This window comes from Sminthopsis crassicaudata, chromosome 3 (genome assembly GCF_048593235.1).
Source record: "Sminthopsis crassicaudata isolate SCR6 chromosome 3, ASM4859323v1, whole genome shotgun sequence".
NCBI classification, from domain to species: domain Eukaryota; kingdom Metazoa; phylum Chordata; class Mammalia; order Dasyuromorphia; family Dasyuridae; genus Sminthopsis; species Sminthopsis crassicaudata.
This window is the reverse complement of record NC_133619.1, coordinates 181,102,452-181,127,122: the sequence shown is the minus strand read 5'-3', so window position 1 is coordinate 181,127,122 and position 24,671 is coordinate 181,102,452. Positions and strand designations below refer to the sequence as shown.

Sequence of the window (24,671 nt, the reverse complement as noted above, 5' to 3'; positions counted from 1 at the left end):
AAGTTTTTTCTTAATCTTTATTTATATAGAATAGTCAATTGACTAGAATCCAAACCCTAGTCCTTTAGCATTGTTTAAGTTTTTAGGGCATATATTGAGATGGAAATAAATTGATGCACATACCAATTCATAGGAAAAATGTAAATTAAATCATTGAAATTCCATCAGGAAAATGTTTAGACCAATAACTCCATTTCACTACTTTTTTTTTCTTTTTGGAAAAAAGAAAAAGAAATTAAAAACCAGCTAAAGTGTCATTAAACCTTAAGTACAGTATAATATTAGTTTGAGCAATCTTGGATTCTCTCTCTCAAAACTACCTCTCTTCTCCTGTATACACTTTTCACTTTTCTCTAATCCTACCCCATGACAAAGGAAAGCTTGATAGATGTTCTGGAACTAGCAATAGCTTTGTCAAAATGGAAGTATTAAATCAGGAGAAATGAAAGGCTAGTTTACAGCTCCTATGGGAAAAAAGTTATAACTCATATCGAGTAGAAAATGTCTATGCCAAATAAGCAAAGTTGTCAACATTTCACTCATTTTGTTTTTATTAATTTTAACATTTGCATGAAAATTGAATCCTGGCTTCCTAGGGGTTCATTGGCTCCTGTTGCTTATTCCTTATTTAAAATTTCAATCCTCAGCTGGTGACATGATAATGGTTTCTACAGCAGGCAGTTATGATGTCACAGAAAGATAATTATCACTTCAGGTGACAGATAAACACAAGCACAGATGATGGCTTAAAAACTAGAAGAGAACTTCCATGTACTTTCTCATATTAGAGATTTGTATTTCATATTAAAAAACAAGTACATCTCACCAAAAAAGAGGAGAAAGCAGAACTTATTATAGAAGTGGGATGAAAGTTTGATTTAAAGGTACTTCCTTGTCTGATGTTTAATTGTAAACATAGAATTCAAATAGAAGAGGTCATCTTCTATGGTGGGCTACCTTTTAGAAGCCCTTCCTCTACCCAGTGCTATTATCACTAGTTTTATTTCCATTTTTTTATGTTTTCAGCAATAAGGTTTAAAGGAATAAGTAAAAATCCTATGTTTCAAAAATGACATAAACATAAATTGGATAAATAATATCCTTGCCTCTAAATATTACATTTTGAAAGTCTAGTCAAGCAGCTCCTATATTAAACATTTTTAAACAGACCATTTCCAGAGTCACTGAAGAGAAATTATTTTAAAAATATGATTCTGACTCATTTGGGAAATAAATTTTCAAGAAAAAATCAGGATGATCCTTTCCCATGCATTATGCCATCTAGAAATAATTTTAAAGTATATAAAGGCAACTAGCAACTAGGGGTTGTAATAAACTTCCAAGAATCTGCTAAAAATCTCTAAATGCACAGATCTAGCCCTAATCAACTTGACCAAGCTTTCTATGGTATAAGCTCTCTAGAGGGTCAGTACACGGAAATCACCTCCCAATTTTAGAACTCTTTCACCTTAAGATTACTATACTATTACTATAAATTACTTTCACTTGCATTGACCTCTAGAATGAGAGGCAGTTGCAGTTGTCTGACCTCTCTCCTCTTCCCTTTTGCCTCTAATTTATTTCATTCCCAGTCCACAAGCAACATCTGCATCAGCAAAGGCTGCTTTGCAATTCCTTCAAGTTTTGTTATCCACAGCTGTGGAGGCTCTTAGAGAATTGACCTGCCCCTTCACTTATGTATAGTCCTTAACAAGAAGAGAATGGAATTTTTTCTCTTAAATTAAATTTGAAATTCACCTGTACTCTGGACACAGCCCATTGGCCTTTCCTTCTGCTTCCAGGCTGCCCATCAGACAATTAGAAAGATTTCTAATGGCATGGTGGAACCTATGATGCTTTAATCATAATATTAGTAGTAGTATGCAGGTAAATATTAAACAATTGACTTTTCATGAGAAAAAAGTATGTAGACATGCTTTTTAAAAATAGTATTTTATTTTCCCAAATATATGCAAAGATAATTTTCAACATTGATCTTTGCAAAACCTTGTGCTCCAAATTTTTCTCCCTTTCTTCCTTCCTCCCTTCCTTAGACTGCAAGCAAATCAAGATAGGTTAAGGATATGCAATTCTTCTAAACACATTTTCATATTCATATAGACACTTTTAAGTTTAATCAAAATTATTAACATTTTCTCCAATACTTTAAGTCTGGATGATTAACAAAACAATAAATTGAGCTCTGAGAGTGTAATGTTTGCCTATTTCCAAGGTGTAAGTGTTCATGTTGAAAAATTTAACAATTTGCTCATGGGAAAGATTTGAACTGGCTCCAGCACACCCCTGATTATTGGGAAGTGTTCCTTAGGCAAAATGTTTCCATTGGGATTCAATAATTGAGGCCAATTTTCCTACTGGCCTCATTAACAATATAGTTAATATAATTTGGATTCTGTTCTTGATAAGATGCAGGAGGTGTGAGAGTTTTGAAGAAGAGAAAAAGAAAAAAAATGGCAGCTGTGGTGACAGTACATCTTTGCCTATCTATCTTGCCTCTGGTCAGTCTTAGACTTGTGATAATTGGACAGTAGCCTAGGGAACATTTCATTTCCCTAATCAAATTAGATAACCAATCTTATTTTTTAAAACTTATTTTCTAGTTTTATTCATTCATTTTTTTCCTTTCAATTTTGTTAAAATTTTTCTTTGATTTTTAGAATTTTGGTAGATTTTTTTAACTGTAAGTTTTCTAGTTTTTTCTTTCATAGCATACCTAATTTATTGATTGATACATTCTTTATACATTTTTTTTTCAGTATTGTGTTTGAAGTGATAGACAGTAAACAGACAGGTTTTTTTTTTTAGTCACATAACTAATTTATTGATTTACACTTTCTTTATAACATCTTTTCTTTTCAATAGTTGCAGTGATAGATAGATGCACAAACCAGACTCTGAAACATATTTTCTGGGACTCTGGAGCCCGTAATCCTGCTTTCCTGTTTGCTTATGTAGCTGCAAATCAAATAACTGAGTGGTTTGGTTCTATAGCACCAATGTGTATAATCATTCATCAATTAATTGGCATGACTAAATGCCAATACTCCTCCACCCCGTGTTGTTATATGGTGTGGGGATTTTCCCCTGGAAGGTGTAAATTTGCAAATTGACTAAGTATAGTAGCTGGAAGAAGTAAGAAGATATAGAAAAAGAAATATGAGTTGTTCACTTGTTTCAGTTGTGTCTAACCCTTTGCAAGCCCCTTTGGAGTTTCTTGACTAGCTTATTGGAGTGGTTTGCCATTTCCTTCTCCAGTTCATTTTACAAATGAGAAAATTGAGGCAAATAGGGTAAAATGACTAGCCCAGGGTCACTCAGCTAGTAAGATCTGATCAGATTTGAGACCAGATTTGAACTCAGAAAGATGAGTCTTTCATATATTGAGGTGAAAGGATGAGAGGCAGATTGGTGATGATGGAAGAAGGGAATGCCCATTTCCAAGTTTTTGAAAAATAAACCAAAAATGGGATCCTCTTGGCTGTAGGATAAAATATCTCTTTGACTATTGGAGCCATAGTCTATGTTAGAGATGAAGTCTTCAGCCCAGCAAATGGCTGTTCTTTCTACTTGACTTTTATTCCTTTCCAGATATAGATCTCTCCACAAAGTCCAATACAAAAGAATAGTCATCAATCAACAGCTCAACCACAAAAGACTTAGAATTTGCCATCTTTGACAGGTGTATCTTGACAGTGGCAAAAAGCCTATCCTGGAGTAGCAGTATGGGCAGCTGAGGACTTCCTCTGCATTGTCTTCCTTTTGTATTGACTCCGTCCCGAAGACCTACATCATCTCTAAAGGCTTTTTTTCCTCATCAAAGATGATCTCCACTTGGGCCTTCCCCTGTCATTCTTTGTTCCTGGTTAGGTCTTGGGCTTGTTTCCACCTAGAAAAGGGATTTCTCCATACTCCCTCAGTCCTAAATATACCATCATGGTATGGCCCAAGTCCAGAATGAAGCAGCTTCCAATGTTGAAGTGGTATAGTGGAAGAAAAATGGATTTCTGATGCTGACTACTTCTGTAGTCTTAGACAAGACATTGAACCTTTCTAATCCTGTTTCCTTAACCATAAAATAAAGGGGTTGGCTGGGTACCTCTGATTCTAGTTCCATGATCCTATGATCTCCATGTATGTGTATATGTGTATGGATGCATACCAAGTCTTGATAAAGGAAAGAACACTGACCTTGGAGTCAGAGAAGCTGAGTTTTAATCTTGCCTCTGATACTTATTACCTATGAAATCTTCAGCAACTCACTTGATCTCCATAAACTTCATCTGTAAAATGAGGGGATTAAAATAAATAGCCCCTGAAATCCCTACATGAAAACTATGCTCATTAGTGACCCATCACATAGAGTGCCAGACCTAATGTCAGGAAACTCCTCTTTCTGAGTTTAAATCTGGCCTGAGACATTTATTATTATCCTAGACCAGCCACTTAACCTTGTTTGCCTCAGTTTCCTTCTTTGTAAAATGATCTAAAGAAAGAAATGATAAACTACTCCAGGATCTTTACCAAGAAAATCTCAAAAAAAGGTCAAAAAGACATGACTGAAATGACTCCCCAATAACTTATCTAGCTGCCTAACTAAGGTTTCCTACCAAAAGTTCTATGCTGCAATCAAGATTTTCATTTTAAACTCAAAACAGTTTGAAATCCCTCCTCCTGTACTTTTACTCTTGTTGTTCTGACCTGAAAAATCCTCTCTATTCTCCTTTATTTATTTATTTATTTATTTATTTTTGTGACGCGATATGAACCAGGGTCACACAGTTAGTAAGTGTTTAGTGTCTAAGGCTGGATTTGAACTTAGGTTCTCCTAACTCCGGGAGCAGTGCTTTATTCACTGCACCATCTGAGTGCCCCTTTCATTCTTCTTTACAAAAACAAATTACCCATCTTTCAAAGTTCAGGTTAAAGCCTACTCCTTTCAAGACTTTTCCCAGCTATTTCCCAACTCAATTGAACTTCTACTGCATCCTTAGCACTTAGTATTTGATTCTTCACTACTTCCTTCACTACTTCCAAAGATCCATAATTTGAGTGGATATTTCACCCCCTCTGACAGATTATATTACTATCAAGTAAAAGCCTTCATGAATTACTGTAGCCCTGACTTCTTTCCCCAACACTTACAAGGGAATGTTCCCTCCTCCACCCAAAATGATCATCTGATGATGAGAATTTATCTAGTTTGTTGCTTTGATAGGAGAAACAGAGTCCAGTCACTGGGCTCAGACATCAAGCTAGTCCAGAGCTTAAACTCCACTAGCATCATCTTTAGAAATCCGGGGTCTCTTCACACTGTGTTAATGCATTATATTTTACTTATCTTAGGTTATTATCTTGGGGGTGGAGGGGGGTGATTGTTTGATTTTGTCTGGAATTTCAATTTCATCTGTCTAGGCCACACTGGATATGGATATTCTCTTTACATGACACGAAAAGGTTAAAAGGCTTGCCTGTAGTTACATATCTCCTATGTATTGGAGGCAAGACTCCAAACACAGATCTTCCTGATTCTAAGGCATGAGATTCTATCAGGCCAAAATGCAGAGGTATCATGAGACTCAAATGAGATAATGGATGTAAGGCTTTTAGCAAACTTTAAAGCCTCTATAAATATCAGTTATGATTATTATTATTAGACTACCGTTACTAGGCCTCCAATCTGATGATGACTTCATTCTTTGAGGCTTCCACTGCACTCCTGCTGAGCTCAAGCAATGTTTATAGAGTAATATAGAGATGCATAAGTAAATATTTAACAACTAGGCTGAGTTCCAATGATCTTGTGATGAAGAGAGCCATCCAGAGAGAGGACTATGGGAAATGAATGTGGATCACAACATAACATTCTCACTTTTTTTGTTGTTGTTCGATTGCATTTTGTTTTTTTACTCATTTTCTTTCCTTTTTGATCTGATTTTTCTTGTGCAGCAAGAGAATTTTATATTTACACATATTGGATTTAACATATTTTAACATGTACAACATATTGCTGACTATCTGGGGAGGGGGTAGGGAGAAGGAGGGAAAAATCTGACACACAAGACTATGCAAGAGTCAATGTTGAAACATTATTCATGCATATGTTTTGAAAAAAAAAAAGCTTTAAACTACAGCAACAACAAAACAACTAGGCTGGGGGACAAGGGAGTAAGTAGGATTTATGCACACACTTTAAAATGTAATCTGAATCGTTAACACTTCAGTTTAGACCCAGAGATATTCAAGCAGATTAAAATTACTTAACACAATAAAATATAAAAGGACAGAAATAATATATTGGTTTTCTGTCGCCAGGAATCCTTATGCAAGGTTTAGTGGACTATTTCTACTATAGTTCAACTCCATTGGTCCTGATGGCTGCATATTTATTCTTAGAGAATCCAAAATGAACATTATCTATGTTCTGTTGTAATTTAATTTGTTTTGTCAAATATTTCCCAATTACATTTTAATCTGGTCCCATGAGGCCTGTAGGCCATTAGTTTAACATCTCTTGAATAGACAATCAACAAAACAATAAACAGAGCAGATTTGTTGTAATTTCTAAGGTGTAAATGCTCACACTAACCTCAGCTGACTTCAACACACCATTCATTATTAATCAACAAGCACTTATGAAGCACTTATTTTGTGTAAGCACTATAATAGCTACTGTGTGTACAAAGATAGAAAAGGAAGTAGTTCCTACCCTTAAGATGCTTACATTCTAAAGGAGAGATAACATGGATATTCATAATGTTTAAAAAGGTAATTTTGGGAAAGGGAGTAGAAAGAATCCCAGAATAGGAAAGGAAGGTGTTGTTTAAGCTGAGTTTTAAAGGAAACAGGAAATTCTAAGAGGTAAAGCCAAGGAAGGAGTGCATTTTAGACATGAAAAACAGCCAGCACAAGGCACCAAGAAGAGAAATAAATTCACTGTGTGATTTTATTAGTTTGGGGAATTACCACATGAGGAAAATCCATTCCTTTATCAATACATGAGGGCACCTTCTCTGAAACTTATAGGCATATAGTAGATATTCAATAAATACTTACTGATTGACTAATTCTGGTATTGTGCTTTTGAAGAAACTAAATCTAATTATACACATTTATAGGCTTTTTAAACATTTCTTTCTCCTTTGAAGGGGGTACTTTTTAGCCTATGGAAAAGCAGCTGTTTGACTTTAGGGCATTGACTCTGAAGCTATGGCTCTAATTCATTTAGGTTTGGGGATTATTTGTGGTGGTCAGGCATAAAAAGGGCTAATCCAATTATGTTTCCAGATGTGGAGATAGATACCTGACAAAATGAATTTGGCCTCAGGTATTAGAGATGGATTTTTCCAAATGAATTAACTCTGAACCCAGATCTTGTTAAGCTGCAGATTTTGCACTAGGAAGCCACAAGGAAAATACTTATTTCTAAATAGCTTTTATTTTTTTTAAGGGCAAAAACAACCTCATATTCTGCTTTTTTAAATTTTTAAATGGGGCCTACTTTCCTCCCCTTTCACTTTGGGAGATTTTCCTACCCTAGGTAACTTAGCTTATATATGTCCTTGTTTCAACAATCCATGCAGCTTTTTGTTATATGGGAACCAAAAGCTGCCTTGTCTTATGATCTTTCTTAATTTGATTAGAATTATCTAGAAGGTTGGCCATGAAGAGAAATGGGAGAGGTGTCCCATATATTTTTTTCTCTCAGGGCCATAACTACATATCATTGGCCTATTTAGAGATGTTCAGGACTCAGATTCTCCTTCCTTTCCCCCAGTAAATTACATTTTTACATGCCTCATAACTCTATCTTACAAAATTCCCGCATAAAGAATTTTAGTTTAGCCCCTAGGCTGCTAGTGATAATAAGATTCAGTTAAGTGAATATAACAAATACTTTATGAATATTAGAATTTGATGTCACAAAATCCAAGAATCTTAGAGCTAAAAATTTCTTTGCAGTGACTGCCTTTATTTATTTTAAATTTATTTGTATTTTTAAAAATACATGAAATAGTTTTCAACATTCACCTTTGCAAAACCTCATGTTCTAATTTTTTCTCTCTCCTCCCTCCCTCCCCTCTTCCCAAGACAGGAAGCAATTGATATAGGTTAAACATGTGCAATTCTTCTAAACATTTGCATATTTGTCATTCTGTGTAAGAAAAATCAGATCAAAAGGTAGATCAAAAGGTAAAAAGAAAAAAGCCATAAGAAAGAAAGAAAAAAAAAAACAAGCAAACAATAACAAAAAAAAGTGAAATACTCTGCTTTGATTCACATTCAATTTCCATAGTTCAATTGCTATAGATAGGATGGCACTTTCCATCCCAAGTCTATTGGAATTGCCTTGAATCACCTCATTGTAGAAAAAAACCACATTCATCACAGTTAATTATTACTTTAAAATAGGGTCAGTGATCACACTTTCTTCATAGTATTGTTGTGTGACTCAAATGAAATAACATTGGTAAAAAGCACTTACTTAGCACAGTGTAGCACATAGTAAGTGCTATATAAACACTAATTCTCTATCCCCTTAACTTGGAGGGATTTGGGTGATTGTTTCCTTCCTTTTCCATATTCAACAGTAGTGTTGGTTTGGTTATAGTTCAGGTTTATAGGAGAACAGTTAGGAGAAGGAAGTGATGTGGACAGCATATGGGCATAAAATGGCCTTGAAGAGGAGGCTATATTATTTTTCTGATTCTAATTAATTTGTTCTAAATCATTTTGTATTTTCTTTTTGTATTTGTATACATTTGTATTTGTATAATCTTTTTGTATTTCTCTGAATCACTCATATTCATAATTTCTTATAATAGTATTTCATTATATTACATACTATAATTATTTTTAGCCATTCCCCAATCAATGGGCATCTTTTATTTGATTCTATTTGATTTATTTGAGGTTTTAAATGTTAAGTATCTAAGGCAGGATTTGAATTCAGGTCTTTCTGACTTTAGAGTCAGTGCTCTATCCGCTGTACCATCCAGCTGCACCATCTAGCTGCACCACCAACAGTGCCATCATGATAATTATATTTTGGGCATAGTGTTATTGTGTGTGTGTATGTATGTATACTAGTATATCTTTATCATTCTGCATAACTTATAATACTGCCTCTATGCAGATAGATATATAGATAAATATAAATATATGTTAAATAGGCATGAATATATGTATATTTATCTCTCTGTACAAACATATATATACATTATATGTGTTTACATATCTATATCTATATATGTATATACACACAATACCTTCAATCTGGATAATCTATAGACATACAAATATAGATAGATAGATAGATAGATAGATAGATAGACATATCTTAGATAGGCATGAATATGTATGTATTCAGACAGACATGTCATATAATGAATACATCTATCGAACATATTGATCTGTCTTTCCATCTACATGCATGTCTCTTTCTCTTAATATCCTTAATCTGTATAACCTATAGATATATAGATTATAAATGTATTCTTACTTATCTGACATGCACATCTCTCTATTTTATCTATGAACTCATACATGAATTCATCTATTAATGAGTAAATTACCTTGACTTGCTTGAGCTCCCTAATTATCCAGGAAATGGAGAAGAGCTTTATGAGCACTGACTATATTAACTAAGAAGCAAAATGGCTTGACATATCAGCAATCCTTTGCATTGAATGAGAGTAAACCCAGCTGGACATGTATAAAATCAGCAACTCTGGAGCTAATTAACACCATGCCAGCTTTAAAACAGATTTTGAGCCAACTGGTGGTTCATGGACTTTCAAGAGACATCTTTATCTTCAAAGACTTTTCTAACTATAGGTTATGAGACTATGACTATAACTTCTTTTATAGTTTCTGGAGACAATCTGATTTCCAGAGACTCCCCTAACTTTAGTTATGGGGTTTTTGGAATTATCCTGTTTTTTGAGATATCTGCTTATCAGGCCTTAAATTACGGACTACTTATCACCAAGAATGGTTTCTGATTTGCATATCAAAGAATCACAATTTTGACACTTCCCTGCTTCCCACTGGGGATAGGGCTCACAGACTCATTTCTTTTCCTTGCCTTCTTTTCTTCAAAAGATATATAAACTCTTCCCATCTATTACTTGGCATCCTATCTTGCATAGGCTGGATAGTACTTAATCATGTTTTTTTTTTTTTTTTTTTTTTTTTTTTCCTTCTTTCCTAGACAAATAAAAAACCTTTAATTTCACAAGAATCATCTTCTCTGATTTTCTTCCCTAGAGGGAAAAGGGGGATTTCTAAAATTGGCCTTTACATTCTCTGGCATCTTCCTTTTTTGAGAGAGAGATCTAAATTTCCTCAAGTTAGGGTTTGCTTAATTTACTCTATCTATCTATCTATCTATCTATCTATCTATCTATCTATCTATCTGTCTACATGCCTATTGGATAGCTACGTCAAGGATATAAAAGAGAATTCTTGGTCATATATGGGATGAAATAGATTGCCTCTGAGATTTTCAGACACTGGAATTCTAGGATTCTAAATCCACAAGCAAAATATTTGCATAGATGCAAGGCTGCTCACCGGGATTCCTGCCATCTTCTCTGTAGAACAAAGTAAGTGTGCTTTTGATTGTTAAATGACCTAGAGTACTTGAAATGAGCCTAAACAAATCCATCAGCTTTTGCTGTTTCCCAAGGTAAGCCAATATCTTTTTTTACTTGATTCTGAGTAAATGAGAAGCTACTGGTGAGATCCTCTATTTTGGATGTAAGTGAGTTGTTTCAATTTAGCCATTTGTGGTCCTACATTATAACTTACTGAAAATTAAAGGTGTAAACTGAGATTTTAACAACTGGAGTGTTTGAGAAGAGAAGGAATGCTGACAAGCTCTTGGAGTTAACAAATGTTTACAGTACTTGATAGAGCTTGCTAGCATTAAGACAAGGGCAATAAAATGTGAATCAGATGAAGATGAATGTGCAATGGAGGCAGGAAGGAATCCTCAAGCAGATGTATGTGGAAATTAATGGCCTGGCAATAACAAATTTGGATGTACCACACACTAAACACACCAGGCAGGAAATGTGTCTCCTAACAGCTGGTTTTTACTATGGAAGGAATCTTGTGTGAACTAGAAAGAAATCTGTAGAGATAAAATAGCTTATAGATATTGGACAGGGAAAGCTCTCCTGAGGTCTGTCTCAGGAATGCAACTGAATCTGCTGAAGGGTTTTCTTAATAGACCTGGATCTATTCCCTTTCCCCTACCCCATCCTTTTTCTTGATGTTTTTTCTCTCCCACCCCCACCAACTCTCTCTTTAACAAAGGGCTTCAGAAAATCTCTTTCCTGACATTGTCAATATAAATCTGGAAGCAGGGGCAGGGAAGAGGAAGGGAAAGATATTGTGCTAAGTACTTTTATTCAAATATTATTTTATTTAATAATATTTGGATAATGTAGAAAAGGAACTAGATAGGATAAGTTAGGTGAAACAAAAACAAGCATTGCTTGCATTAACAAAGGGCTTCAGAAATCCATCTCCTAATATCAGTGGGAATCTTAAAAACTGAAAGCAGAAGTTGTATTGGGGTTTTTTAGAGGTCCTATATTAATGTAAAAGGGTGGTTCTATTGATGAATGTTTCCATGCTAAGATAAGGAGTAAGGAATTTCATGGTAGTAGTATTTTTCAGAAATCTTCAAATTAGATTATCTAGATGGCTTCCTATCCCACCTATCCCTTGGGCTAACCAGGGATTGTGGCTGAGTTTTTATCACTTTGTGTAGGGCCTGGAGTCAGGAAGATCTAAGTTCAAATCTGGTCTAAGAAACTTACAAACTGTGTGACTCTGGGCAAGTCTCAACCCTTTTACTTTAGTTTTCTTTTCTATAAAACGAACTATAGGAAGAAATGGCGCACCATCCCAGTATCTTTGCCAAGAAAACTCCAAATGAAATCATAGTTAAACATGATTGAAATGACTGAACAACTGTTCTCTATCTTCCATATATGACTGTGTAATTCTTCCCTGTAGAGTCAAAGAGTCATAGAATCAAGGGGCTGACTTCAGAGACTATCTAGTCCAATTCTCCTACTTTACAGAAGTGGAGGCAGCTTGAGTATAGTAGAAAGCAATAAATTTGAATAAAGAGAGAAATTAAAATCCTAACTTTGCTACTTGATGATTTGAGCAAGTCATTTTATTTCCTGTGCCTCAGTTTCCCAATATATAAAAGGGGGCATCATACGCTTTCAGTTCATCTTCTGATACATGCTACAATAAATAAATCAATGTCAGTTAAAAATCACTTAATAAGCATTTACTATGTGCTCAGTAGTGGGTAGACAAAGAAAGACAAAAACATGGTCCTACCTCCAACTCATAAAAAAGTAGAATTGGAAGATAGTTTTGGAGAGAAAGCACTGGTAGTAAAGGAAGGAATAAGAAAAAGGGAGTCTTGAAGGAAGCCTCATAGTAGAAATATGCTTTAGTTGAAAACTTCACCCCAATTTTTTTGGGTGTTAGAAAGCAATGTGCAAATCAATGCAAGAAGATATATGATTCTGCACATAAATTTATGGCAAAGATAATGAATTCATGTTTCTAGATATGATCATTAGGATAATCTTTATTATTAATGTACACTGGTGATTGGGTAACCTTAGTTCTTCAGTTTTCCATTCTAAAACATGTCCATGTTTTGTAGTCAGATTGGGTAAAACTTAATGTTAAGTTGAATTTCCCTGTGAGCAAATAAGCCTTTCTGTATCATGGCTCAAGAATGATGACATTTCCACCGTCCTTATAAATATGTGCCAATAGAAAGTGTATGGAATCCCCTTCTGCTTCCTTGTGCCTCCTGATTAGGTAAGAATCATCCCAGAGAGCTATACTAGATCTTGTCTCCAAATAGGAGAAATTCAGAAAGACTTATCAAGTAGAAGTCCTCAAGAACAAATCATGGTGGACAAAGCTGTGAACAAATAAGTAAAGGTGCTACATGTGGAGTCAAAACATCAGCAGGGTGGGAGAGGTCAATCCCTCCATCTTCTACCCACAATTTAGTGTGCTATGCTCCCAAATCTATTAAGATGCCAGGCTTTCTAGAATTTTTAGCCTTGGTCTTAGATTTAAAAAAGCTGAATTCATAAAAACTACATAGGTTTATTCTAGGGGGTGGGGGTTAAGATATTTAATAGAAACTATGAGAACATTGATTTAATAATGAAAATACCAATCTAGTGGAAGTTAAATAACTGTATTATTGCTTCTTAGGGAGAATCAACAGCTTGGCACCACATAAATGTATTAATAATTGCTTCTGTGTAATTTTATAATAAAATATAATTCTTAAGAATAATCCTGTCACTAAGAAATGGAAAAATGTTCATATTTATAATATATATATATATATATATATATATATATATATATATATATATATATATATATATATATATATATGTATTGTACGCACACACACATTGTACACCAGAAAATGGGGGTGTTTCTGGCATTAATATGAGATGAAGTATTTACTGATTTGGAAATTATTGCCAAAGCTTCAGGAAAAGATTTTATTGTTAATTCCAAGCCCCAAGAAAATCATTGACAAAAATGGTAAATAAAGGAAACAAGAGCAACAGGAATGTGTTCTCTCTCATAATTTTCTCATATATTATGTTTTCTCAAAGATGAAATACAGTTGTGTAAACAGATCTGTGCTTGGAATGTAAGGAGAAGGTAGATGAGCCAATTGAAGCTGAGGCTTTTGGAAAACAGGAAAAATTTGCCTAAAATAGAATAGCTTATGTCTTCAGTATAGGACTGATTGAAAACACATCAGGCTGAGTACTAACTTCAGGGCAAACAAAAATGTAAAAATAATGAGGAATTTGTGTCAGAGTTATTGTTTGGGGGACTTTTTTTAAACCTCACCTGTGATATTATTTAACCTTGCATCAGTAGGAGTTGACCCTTTCTTCATGATCTTAATGGAACTGAGGCCCACAGAGGGCAAATGACTTATCTGTCATACTCCCCCCATTTCCTCTGGTGAATGTGTAACAAAGCTTGAGCTAAGACCCACATCTGCCAATTCATGATCTATTATTCATTTCCCAAGAGAGCATGCCTTGTGCACAATTCATTTCCAATTTTCATCTTTACATGTATTGTAATTGTAAAAGAAAATGTTGGGGGAGGGATGTTTTTGTGTTGTTTTTAGAAATCTTTATACCTGCTACCCCCCCACCACACACTAGTGTCCCTTTCTTGAATGCCAGTATCACATCTACTTTTTTGCCTGAATTATAGATGATTTTGTGTCCTATTTTATTTCCTAGATTTCCTTGTTAGTATTGAGATGCTATTTATCCTCCTCTCACACCTAAGGTTCTACTCAGACTTGGGGCTTCCCATGTATTCCATAGACTCCTCTTAGAGGAGTCGAGGTTAGTTTTTCTGTGCATTGGTGCTACTTCCTCTGGGTGGTCATTGGCCAGCTTTAGTAAAGATAAAATGCCCAATTCTTCAAGTTAATATTGCTTTTTATTCATATGAAGAGGTGATTATAGGAATTCAAAGGAATTATAGAAAACCTATAACACTTATTGCCATTATGAAGCAGACAAAATTTGTCCACTGTGTGATCTCTTCATTTCTTTCAGTCTTGCATATCACTCATTTTCTTCTCCTTCTCCTTCTTCAGCCTCAGGGTTCTCCCAGTCTGATGCTGAGGAAAATAGATCTGATAAATCATTAACAGAAGCAATTTAGGAGGTCCGCAAGATGACAGAATGGTTTTTCCTAAAATTCCTTTAACCCAAAAATTTCAGAAAAAAGAAATTGTCTGACACAGAGAAGTAAGTTGAATCCTTGGGATAAACAGACGTAAATATTGTACTAAATTTTGGAAAAAGTGGAAAGAATTCTGGATTTGGAGCCAGAGGACTTAAATTCCAATTCCAGAGCTGTTATTGGTATGAACCTGGGCAAATCTCTGGGCCCCAATTTCCTCATCTGTAAAATTAGGATGTGGATTAGATAAAATAATTTCAAAGATCTCCTTCCAGCTCTTTGGGCACTATGATTATAGCATAATATTAGAGTATTCCTTCTTAAAACGTTCACAGCCTTACCCATTCTGTGTGAATTCAAGCAACTTCACAAATTTCTATTTCAGATCCATCATTGGAAGACGCTCTCCAGTGACAATAGCAGGGACTCTACTTGACCAGCATACTCTTCCTCACCCCACAAGATTTGGTGACCAAATTCTTTCTTAGAAAAAGAAAGGAACAGGAAGAGAGGAAGGGTTGGAAGCAAGGCAGAGTACATTGTAAACCACAATGCAAAGTCAAAGAGAGGGGAAAAGAGCTTCCAGGCCTTGTGGAACTCAAGCCAAATGGGGAGCTGAGGATGTACAACCATAGGGTCATGTTCAAAAGTGGAAGGGAAATGGATCAAAGACCAAGAAGGAAGATTAGATACAAGCATATGTCTTTTATCTTTCTTTGTAGTTCTAGAACTTAGTATAGTACCTGACATACAGTAGGTACTTACTGTGTCCTTATTGATTGATTGTAAAGAAAAGGCAGAGGGAATATGAACCTGAGTTCCTTAAACAATTAGAATTCTATATAAAGAAATCATGAAACAAGAAGAAGAAACTTGAGGATGGTTCAAAAAAGAAAGAATACTTTTAAAAGACGGTATTAGAAACGAAAATTTGTAGCATAAACAATAGGATATAGAATTTAGAAGATGCTCTAGATCTAGAATATAGCTTCTGAAATTAAATGTGGGGGTTGTGAAATTATGATTTATTATCAGTTAATGTTTGATTTGTATACCTAATTTATATACTTATATATTCAAGGGTCACATAAAATTTCTCAGATAAGAAAGGGTAACAAGTAGGAAAAGTTTAAGAAGTCCTGCTCTAGAAAGAATCCTCAAGAAGAATAAAGAAATCAGTAATGTAATGAAGAATAAAATTCAGAATTTACCTGAAAAAAATTAAAGTAGAAGGACAAATGAAAACATCTAGGGAAAGGGTATTATAAAGGCATATTATTTAAAGACCAATATGGGAGAATAGTAAGGAATAGAAATTTTGATCCAGATATTTAGTAGGTCATAGAAAGAGAAGGAACAAAAGATGAGGAGAAATAAAGAAAGAGAAATTAATAAATTAATGAAAGGCAAATAATTTGGGATAGAATAGGTAAAAAAGGCTGAAAATATAAATTTACTTTTACAAATATATATAAAATAGCCAGTTAAAATAGCCATTAGCAGAAAAGGAAACATTTTAAACAACTAAGTTCCCACAAAATAAAATTGGATAATAATAACAATAATAAATGGAATAAGTCTTAAAGGAGCTACCATTGGGGAAGACAAACAGTCCAGTTGGATTTGGAAAAGCAGCATAGTGAAGTAGAAAAAAAAATGGGCCTTAGGAAGGCCTTGCTTTAAGTCTGAGCAGATGTTTATTGGCTGTATGACCCTAGGCAAGTCATGTAACCTATCAATGTTTTAGACAACTTATTAAACCTGAAATATGTAAAGATATTGTCAACCTGCCATTGATAGAGAGTGTTTCCTTATCTGAGACTTCCATATGCCAGTAAATACAAGTTTAATTTTTATCTTATTCAGATGGATTTACAAAGGAATTCTTCTAGACATTTAAAGATTAATTACCTATGCTACACAGATTATTCCCAGATATTAAGAGAATGGAAAAAGCTCATTCAATCATTTTAATAAATGACAAATAGCAAATATGATCTTAAAACCCAGGCCTGGTAAAAAATAAAGAAAAAAGCAAAACACAGATTAATATCACTGATGAACATTGACATAAATATTTAAATAAAATCCTAGCAAGACTACAGCAGTATATGCAAAAAAAAAAATTACTCTGATCCAGGTATTTTTATTTTAGCAATGCAAAAATGGTTCAACATTAGGAAAATAATATAAAAGCACTCCAAATCACATGATTATATCATTTGTTTCAGGTATGTTCAATTCTTTGTGATCTCCCTTAAGGGTTTTCTCAGCAAAAATACTAAAGTGGTTTGCCATTCCACTTAGCTGCCCTATTGCATAGTAGGCATTTATTAAATGCTTATTCCTTTCCTTTTTGGGGACAATCATATTAGTAGACTGGAGAATGCTACCAAACCAACAAAGAAAACTTATTAGGAATAATCAGACAGGTGGGAGGAGAATCAAGAGGGAGTAATGTCACAGAAGCTCAGTTCAGAGAGAGTAGACACAAAGTGGAAGATGTTAAATTCAAAAGCTGCAAAATATCAAGGAATCTAAGAATGTTGAAAAAAAAAAGCCTTGGATTTAGCTGTTAAGAGATTCCTGGCAATATTTAAAAGAGCAATTTCAGCTCAGAGGTAGAATCAGTAAGCCCTAAGGAAGAAGCAGAAAGGGTAGATTATTCTTTTATGGTGTTATCTATACTCATAATTGCTGCACAGGGTTATGAAGAAATCTTCCAAAGGGAATAGCACAAATCTTTCCCCATGCGTGAATGTATCTGTGGGATATAATTCTTATGTAGGACAGGGAAGGCTTAGAATTATTCTATTATTTATTTTTTCTCTATTATTTACTTTGCTATTTGTTGTTATTCAGTCACATCTGATTCTTTAGGACTCTTTTTGAAGTTTATTTGGCATTTCTCCATCTCATTTTAAAGCTGAGGAAACTATTGACTTGCTCAGAGTTACTTAAGTAGTAAGTTTCTGAGGCCAGATTTGAATTCAGGAAAACAAGTCTTCCTCACTCCATACCCAGTACTCTATCTGCCATTTGCTTTGCTATTTTGTTTTAATTAGATACTTTGCTATTGAAAAACAAAACAATATCATAATATCATATGAATGTGAGATATTATTAATAATGTTGATCATGTACCTACATATATACTATTTTTAAATAGTTTATAGAAATTTCAAATATAGTAAATTTTATGCTAAAATTTAATAAAATTTTATAGAAAAATTATTTATTGTAAATTTAAATAGTTAAATATGAACATTTTCATAGTACTTTAAGGCTTCCTAAAATGCTTTATATGTAATTTTTATATCATTGCAATCTTCACAATAACTCTGTGAAATAAATACTATTACAATATTCATTTTATAGATTAAAAAAAAACAAAAGCTGAATATATTTAGGTGATTTACCCAGGGTTGCATAACTAAGAAGTGTGTAAAATAGGATTTGAACCCTGTTGTCTTTGGCTATGTGTCCAACAATATAGTCATCAAATCACATTCAAAAGTCAGCTGCTACTACTATGCTCAGGGTTGTAGGATCACAGTAAAATATGGGATTTCTGGGAATGCTATTCACGAGCCTCTCTTGATGTGCTTTTTCATTATCAATTAGTCAGACTTAAACTATCATTTAGAAAAAGCATTTGCTAATGTGATAGATGAAGAACATTTGTTATAAAATGTCTCTTTATAAGTCTGGGGTACACACTCTCCTTGTACGCACAAGATTACTGGGGAGAATGGATTCAAACTAAGAATAAAGTTAATCCACTATGTGTTGTTGCTAAAACTCATTTTGCAGTCATGTCCAACTCTTTGCGATCTCATTGAGGTTTTCCTAGCATATAGTGTAGTAGTTTCCATTTCTTTCTCCAGCTTGTTTTACAAATGAGGAAACTGAGTCAAGTAACACATAGAGCCACACAGCTAGTGTCTGAGGCCAGATTTGAACTTAGGAAGATGAACCTTCCTGATTTCAGACGCAGCATTCTATCCACTGTGCCATTTAATGATTCCCTGATTGGTACAACTGTGGGACTGGGCCAATATCTGTTACCAGACTAAGCTGCTCAGCTAACAACTTACAACTTCTCCAAACCTTTCAGTGCTTACAAGTTCTTTGCCTGAATACATCATGGCTGGCTTCTGCTTGTTCATCTCTTAACTTCTGTGGCTCGTGCTCTTGACTCTGGTGGCTTGTGCTACTAATGTAGAACCCCTGCAGTGACCTTTGAATCTCTTAAATAATGAACACATCTCATTCAGAATACTTGTTTACCTGATATTAAGAAAGAAAATAAGGAAAACATAAACACAAATAGACTAAGGCAGCCATGTACTTATAGTTCCCAGTCAGATGGGAGACTGCTCAAGATTGAGTAGAAAGAGTCCAGTCTTTTGTATCTACTCTCATTTCTGGCTCATCAACTCCTGAGTCATAAATTCTTTCACTTCATCAATCAATGAGAAGACTTTACATCATCACACAATCCCAAGACCAGAGTCATTCACAATTAGTCACTAGTTCCCCAAAATGTCCATGTGATTGGAATGGAATAATGCGGAAACATCTATGCAAGCTTCAAGGACTGGTTCTCATAATCCAGTATATTTATGATACAGTGACCTACAGAATTCCTTTGACATTTAAAAAAAAAGGGTGAGAGTAGGGGGAAGGGAATCTAGTAATGGCTTGGCTTTTCTTTATTCTTTTCAGAGTTGGGCTGGAAATATAGAAATCTAATACAATTCTTTCTTTTTTAAATAGGAAAATAGGGGCTAAAATAACCAGTCATACAGCTCAGCATTGGAAAAGCTGAGGTAAAAGGCAGATCACTACTTTCATAGCATAGCAATATTTTTTAAGAGAAGCCAATTCTAGTGGTCCTCCCCCATATACACACTATTCAGGACATACCACATTGTAACAAGATGGAAGAAATGACTGAAGGAGCTAGCTGTTCAGTAGAGAAACTGATCATCAAAATCAAGTCCCTTTGCTATGCGCCTTAACAAAACACTGTGCTCAGATTTATCTCTGAGAGAATATTTATTTCCTTCTTGACACCTGCAAGAAATTATTTGAAATGCCTCCCTTCTCTGAACTGTTCATCACTCCATCTGGATCAAAAATTAAATCATCTTTATACAAGGCTGCAAGGACATCTGTTTGCAATCATCCTCCCCGAGGAAGCAGCGTTTCTGGAAAAGTAGAAACCTGATTCTCCCCTTTCTGTGTTCATAGGCTGCTTTTGGAGAAGTTTCCAGCAGAGGATCTGGGAAGGCTGAAGGAAGTCAGATAAGAGTGCCTTTCATATGACTTCACCACCGGGGCCTGGCTGGCGCAGGAGGCTGAAAATGCTTTTCCTCCACCAGTTAGTTAGTCATTGCTTGTCCTACTTTTCTGAAGTCAAGGAGTACTCACATAAAGAGCAACTTGTTCAGTGACAGAAAAGGTCATTTCTACTGGCCAAGCACTTGGAAAGGAGACAGGAAGCGTATTATTTTTGAAAGGTAAAGTGATAAAATATTTGCTTACCAAAGGGACAGGCAGCAATGTCTTAAACCCACCTTGGGGTCTGCTCTATCCTGCAGGGTGGGAAATAACTCTATCATCTTACTCTGATGGAAATAGCAGGCAGTTAGGAACTGAAAGAGCTTTTGCTTTAATTACCCAGGGGCTCAAACTATGCAGATGAGTGACTGTATACACTGATGGCAGACAGTAACCTCTTCTACCTCTCTTGGAACTGGCAAATTCAGAAATTTCTCAGGAGTTAGGAAAGGTGGAAAATGGCTTTCTCCAAGATGCAAACCCAGGTTGTAATGCATTTTTAGAGATGATTGTGTTGTGAAATTTCTCCTCCTTCTAAGTTTGCCTCCCATTTTAATATATGCAGCAAGAGGATAGCAATTAAAAACCTCTGCTGAAATGTAAATGGGAAACTTTCCACAGTCAAAGTTTATATTGTGGCATCGTTAGTATGTAAATAACACATGGTACTTTATAGAATGTGCCATAATTGGATCTATTTAAAAGGATGCCTTTATGTAAGAGAATATTATCATTGGAAATGCAATATAAGAGGTGCCATCAAGCATACAGTATATTTTAGGGAAGAACTACCAATGTTTTATTCGGGAGAGCAAGATGCATTACTTTCTTATTGTTTGTGACTAAGACTTAATTAAAGGCAGAAATATTATATAATTAAGAGCAAAATGTTTATTTTTTGTTGGTAAAAGCTTTGATCAAACAAATGAAATAATTTATTAATCCAAGCATGCTGCTTCAGAGTCAGGATTAAGTCTTTCCTCTACTAATTGTAACTCTAGTCATTTACCCTCACCATATGCTCGGCAACTATCAAAGCCTGTAAGTAATAGAGTAACTGTTGATGTGTATCAGTAGAGGGAGTTTTCACACTGGGAGTTACTCAGATGACTAAAACCAAGGATTTTAATACTTTAAAAAAGATGCTTTAAAAAAAAAATCAAGTGAGTTTTGTAATTAACTGCTCACACAGCTGGATCTCCCCCATAGAGACCACAACTGTAGTAAAATAAATTAAATCCACTCTGTTTTTTTTTTTTTTCCCCTCCTTGTTTGACTTACGTTGGCATTTGCTCTGAGAAACTATGCAAGGCTAACCACAGTTATGTTCTACCCACAGAGGCAACAAAGCTTTGGTTTTTAGGGAGAATTACTCTGTCAATATATTGCTTTCAGCAGACTTTTGTCTGTCCAGTATCACTGTTCCTTGAATGAGACTCAGTTAATTTTCAAGTGGGAAAAATAATCATAGAATCATAGAATTTTAGCATAATTTATGTAGCCTGACAGAAGCACCATTGTTAGAGATTGAAATCTTCTGACTGTGAATAAAAAAAAGGAAAAAATCAATGGCCTGATAATATACTGGTTCTGGAATCTTTATGCTTAATTCTTTTTTCATTAAAACCAAGGGAAATGTAAAAGAAAAGAAAAAACCTAAATAAATCAGATGATCTGATTCAGTTATAGTTGGTTTCACTAAAAGTCATGGAATCAAAGAGATGGGAGGAGGTGAGATTAGGAGGGGGAGGAAGTTATTTAGTCATTTCTTTGCCTTCAAGAAAGGTCACATAGAGAGCATATTCCTGAAATGGGAAATCTCTTTTCTCCAGAGCCAGAAATTCTAAAACTTCCCTTGGTTACCTACTTCAACTTTTATGACAGTCATGCAGAAGAAAAGCCAGCTTACATAAAAAAAAAATAATCAAAACTGAGCCTCAATTATAAGTCCAGAATTGCCTTATTTATCTGACATCATTAGAGAAAATGAGATACTCTTTATAGGTGAATTTTCCTGACAAATGAAACTAGGCTTCATCTTTTCTTTTGGTCTGGGGAGGAAATTTTCTTTAAAAAAAAAGTACTATATTGAATCTAGGATATACTATAACATATTTAACATGTATGGGAATGCCTGACATCTAGGGGAGGGGGTAGAGAGAAGGGAAAATTTGGAACAGAAATAAGTGCAAGGGATAATGTTGTAAAAAATTATCCATGCATATGTATTGTCAAAAAAAGTTATGATTATAAAATTTATTTTTAAAAAGTTAAAAAAAATGTACATCATTTCTACACTTAAGAAAAATATAGGAAGCTAATTTAATCGTGTCTTGTTGACTGGGACAGTCATTATGAACAGAAAAGCAGTGGCTATAGAGTTCCTCATACCTGATGGAGGACATCTGGTATGCAGATTTCAACTCTTCTATGACTTAGAGGAATTTCTAGGAAAGGACATTCAATAGATAGAAAAAAGTGATTTGCCTAATGTCAAAAAGCTAATAAGTGCTAGGGACTGGATTTGGATTTAATTTAAAATCAAAATCATAATGTTAGAACTATTTTTTATGAGAAGTCATAATTTTTCCCTCCAAAATTTTAGAATTCACATAATATAAATAAAATTTATATATTTTGTGTAATTTTATGACTGTGAAACTACAGGTAGATTATTTCTTGCCTCCCAAGATATTACTATTAATAGTTTAGGAAATACTTTCCCTATGAAAAGCATACTATAAAATGGGAGATCAAAATCAAATTTATATTTCTCAAAGTGATGGGTAGAACATTGTATTGTAACTTATAAATGTCAAAAAGGGGGGGTCTACTTAATTCAGTGGGGATAAAGCAGGTTTCCTATTTTTAAAAAATCAGGAAACACAATATGGAAGTGGTGAAAAACATAATTGTTTTAAAATAATATTTAGAATATTCAGAACTTTATTATTTTTTTCTATCTAATTAACTACAGAGAAAACATTTCTGATAGAAGGCAAGTTAGAGAACTTTTGAATTCTTCCTTCCCCCTTCTTAAATTCTCTGATTCCCAAGCTGTAGCAGCCAAAAATCTCATATGCTATATTCTCAGCCTATGGAAGCACTATCCAAGAAAATGAACTAAAAATAGCTTGTCCCCTGCATATATACATAGAAAGAAAACTAATGAATGTGGAGCCTTTGAAAAAAGCATGAATATGTAAAACCAGCCAATAGGAACTTGAGGTGAAAGAGAAGGATAAGAACTGAAGTGGTTTAGGACAGACCCTGTCATACTGAAGCCAAGTTAAGATGAAAAAATGGGTGATGAAAGGTAGTGATAGCAAAGTCTCTCTTGATATATATATATATATATATATATATATATATATATATATATATATATATATATATATATACATATATATATAGTACTTTTAGAACATTTACAATTTAGAGGAATTTTACATGAGAATTTCCATAGATTACTAGGATCAATGTAGGCATGATAGATAACCCCAGTCCCCAAACAGTGCCTATTCTACTAATAGTCAAGGAAGAAAATAAAAAAATCAAATAGCCTAGTATTCAATTGATATAGAAGAGGAAATATCAAGAAAAGGGTAAAGAAGAGAATCATTTCCAGCCCCATGAGTACAATCACCCACAAATTTTCATGCTGGGCTTCATCCATAATTAAATCACCAAAAAACTCATACTCCTAGAGGAGCATGTTCCTTTAAAAACGTGCCCCTCTTCATTTCCCAAGTTTTGTTAATGTCATTACTATACTCTCAGTTACCCAGGTTTGGGTGCTTGTTTCTCCCTCTGAAATATCTTTTATTCATTTATTCCTTAATTTTTAAGTTTTATAAGATCATTTAGAATAGTTGTAATACTTTAGTTTTATAGTGAATTATTCTTATAAGAAATGAACATATTTTATTTCATTTGATTCTTCAAGCAAATAAGCATTGTTACTCCCATTTTACAAATTAAGAAACTGAGTGAGATTCCTACTGGTTAAATGACTTGTTTAAGGTTACACCAGTAGTTAACAAGGGAGCTGAAGTTCATTCTTTCACTCTGATATCAATCTCATTGACTCCCACCTGCACTATTATAATGGTCTACTAATTATTATCTCTATATGAGCTTCACACCTTTCTTCTTTCCAGGAGTTAATGTAAATTAGAAAAGGACACAGCCATATAACTTTGCTCAAAAAATCTTAAATTTTTTTTTTATTAAAGGCCTTTTATTTACAAAACATACATGGCAAATTAAGACAACTCTGAGATACCACTACACACCTGTCAGATTGGCTAGAATGACAGGGAAAGCTAATGTAGAATGTTGGAGGGGATATGGGAAAACAGGGACACTGATACATTGCTAGTGGAACTGTGAATACATCCAGCCATTCTGGAGAATGATTTAGAACTATGCTCAAAAAGTTATTAAGCTGTGCATACCCTTTGATCCAGCAGTGTTACTACAGGGCTTATATCCCAAAGAGATTTTAAAGA

At 34.4% G+C, this 24,671-nt stretch overlaps 1 protein-coding gene across 2 annotated transcripts in view; it reads left to right on the top strand.

Moving 5' to 3' along the window:
* The first annotated feature begins 813 nt into the window (after positions 1 to 813).
* ECRG4 (ECRG4 augurin precursor) overlaps positions 814 to 24,671 on the top strand; it is a 72,038-nt gene continuing 48,180 nt past the window's right edge. Inside the window, exons 1-2 of one of the 2 annotated variants that reach the window (XM_074299684.1) lie at positions 814 to 884; positions 20,071 to 20,339. The gene's annotated coding sequence lies outside the window, so the exon portion shown is untranslated. Of the gene's footprint in view, positions 885 to 19,746; positions 20,340 to 24,671 lie in introns of those variants that run through there. The other variant, XM_074299685.1, reaches the window with a different exon arrangement.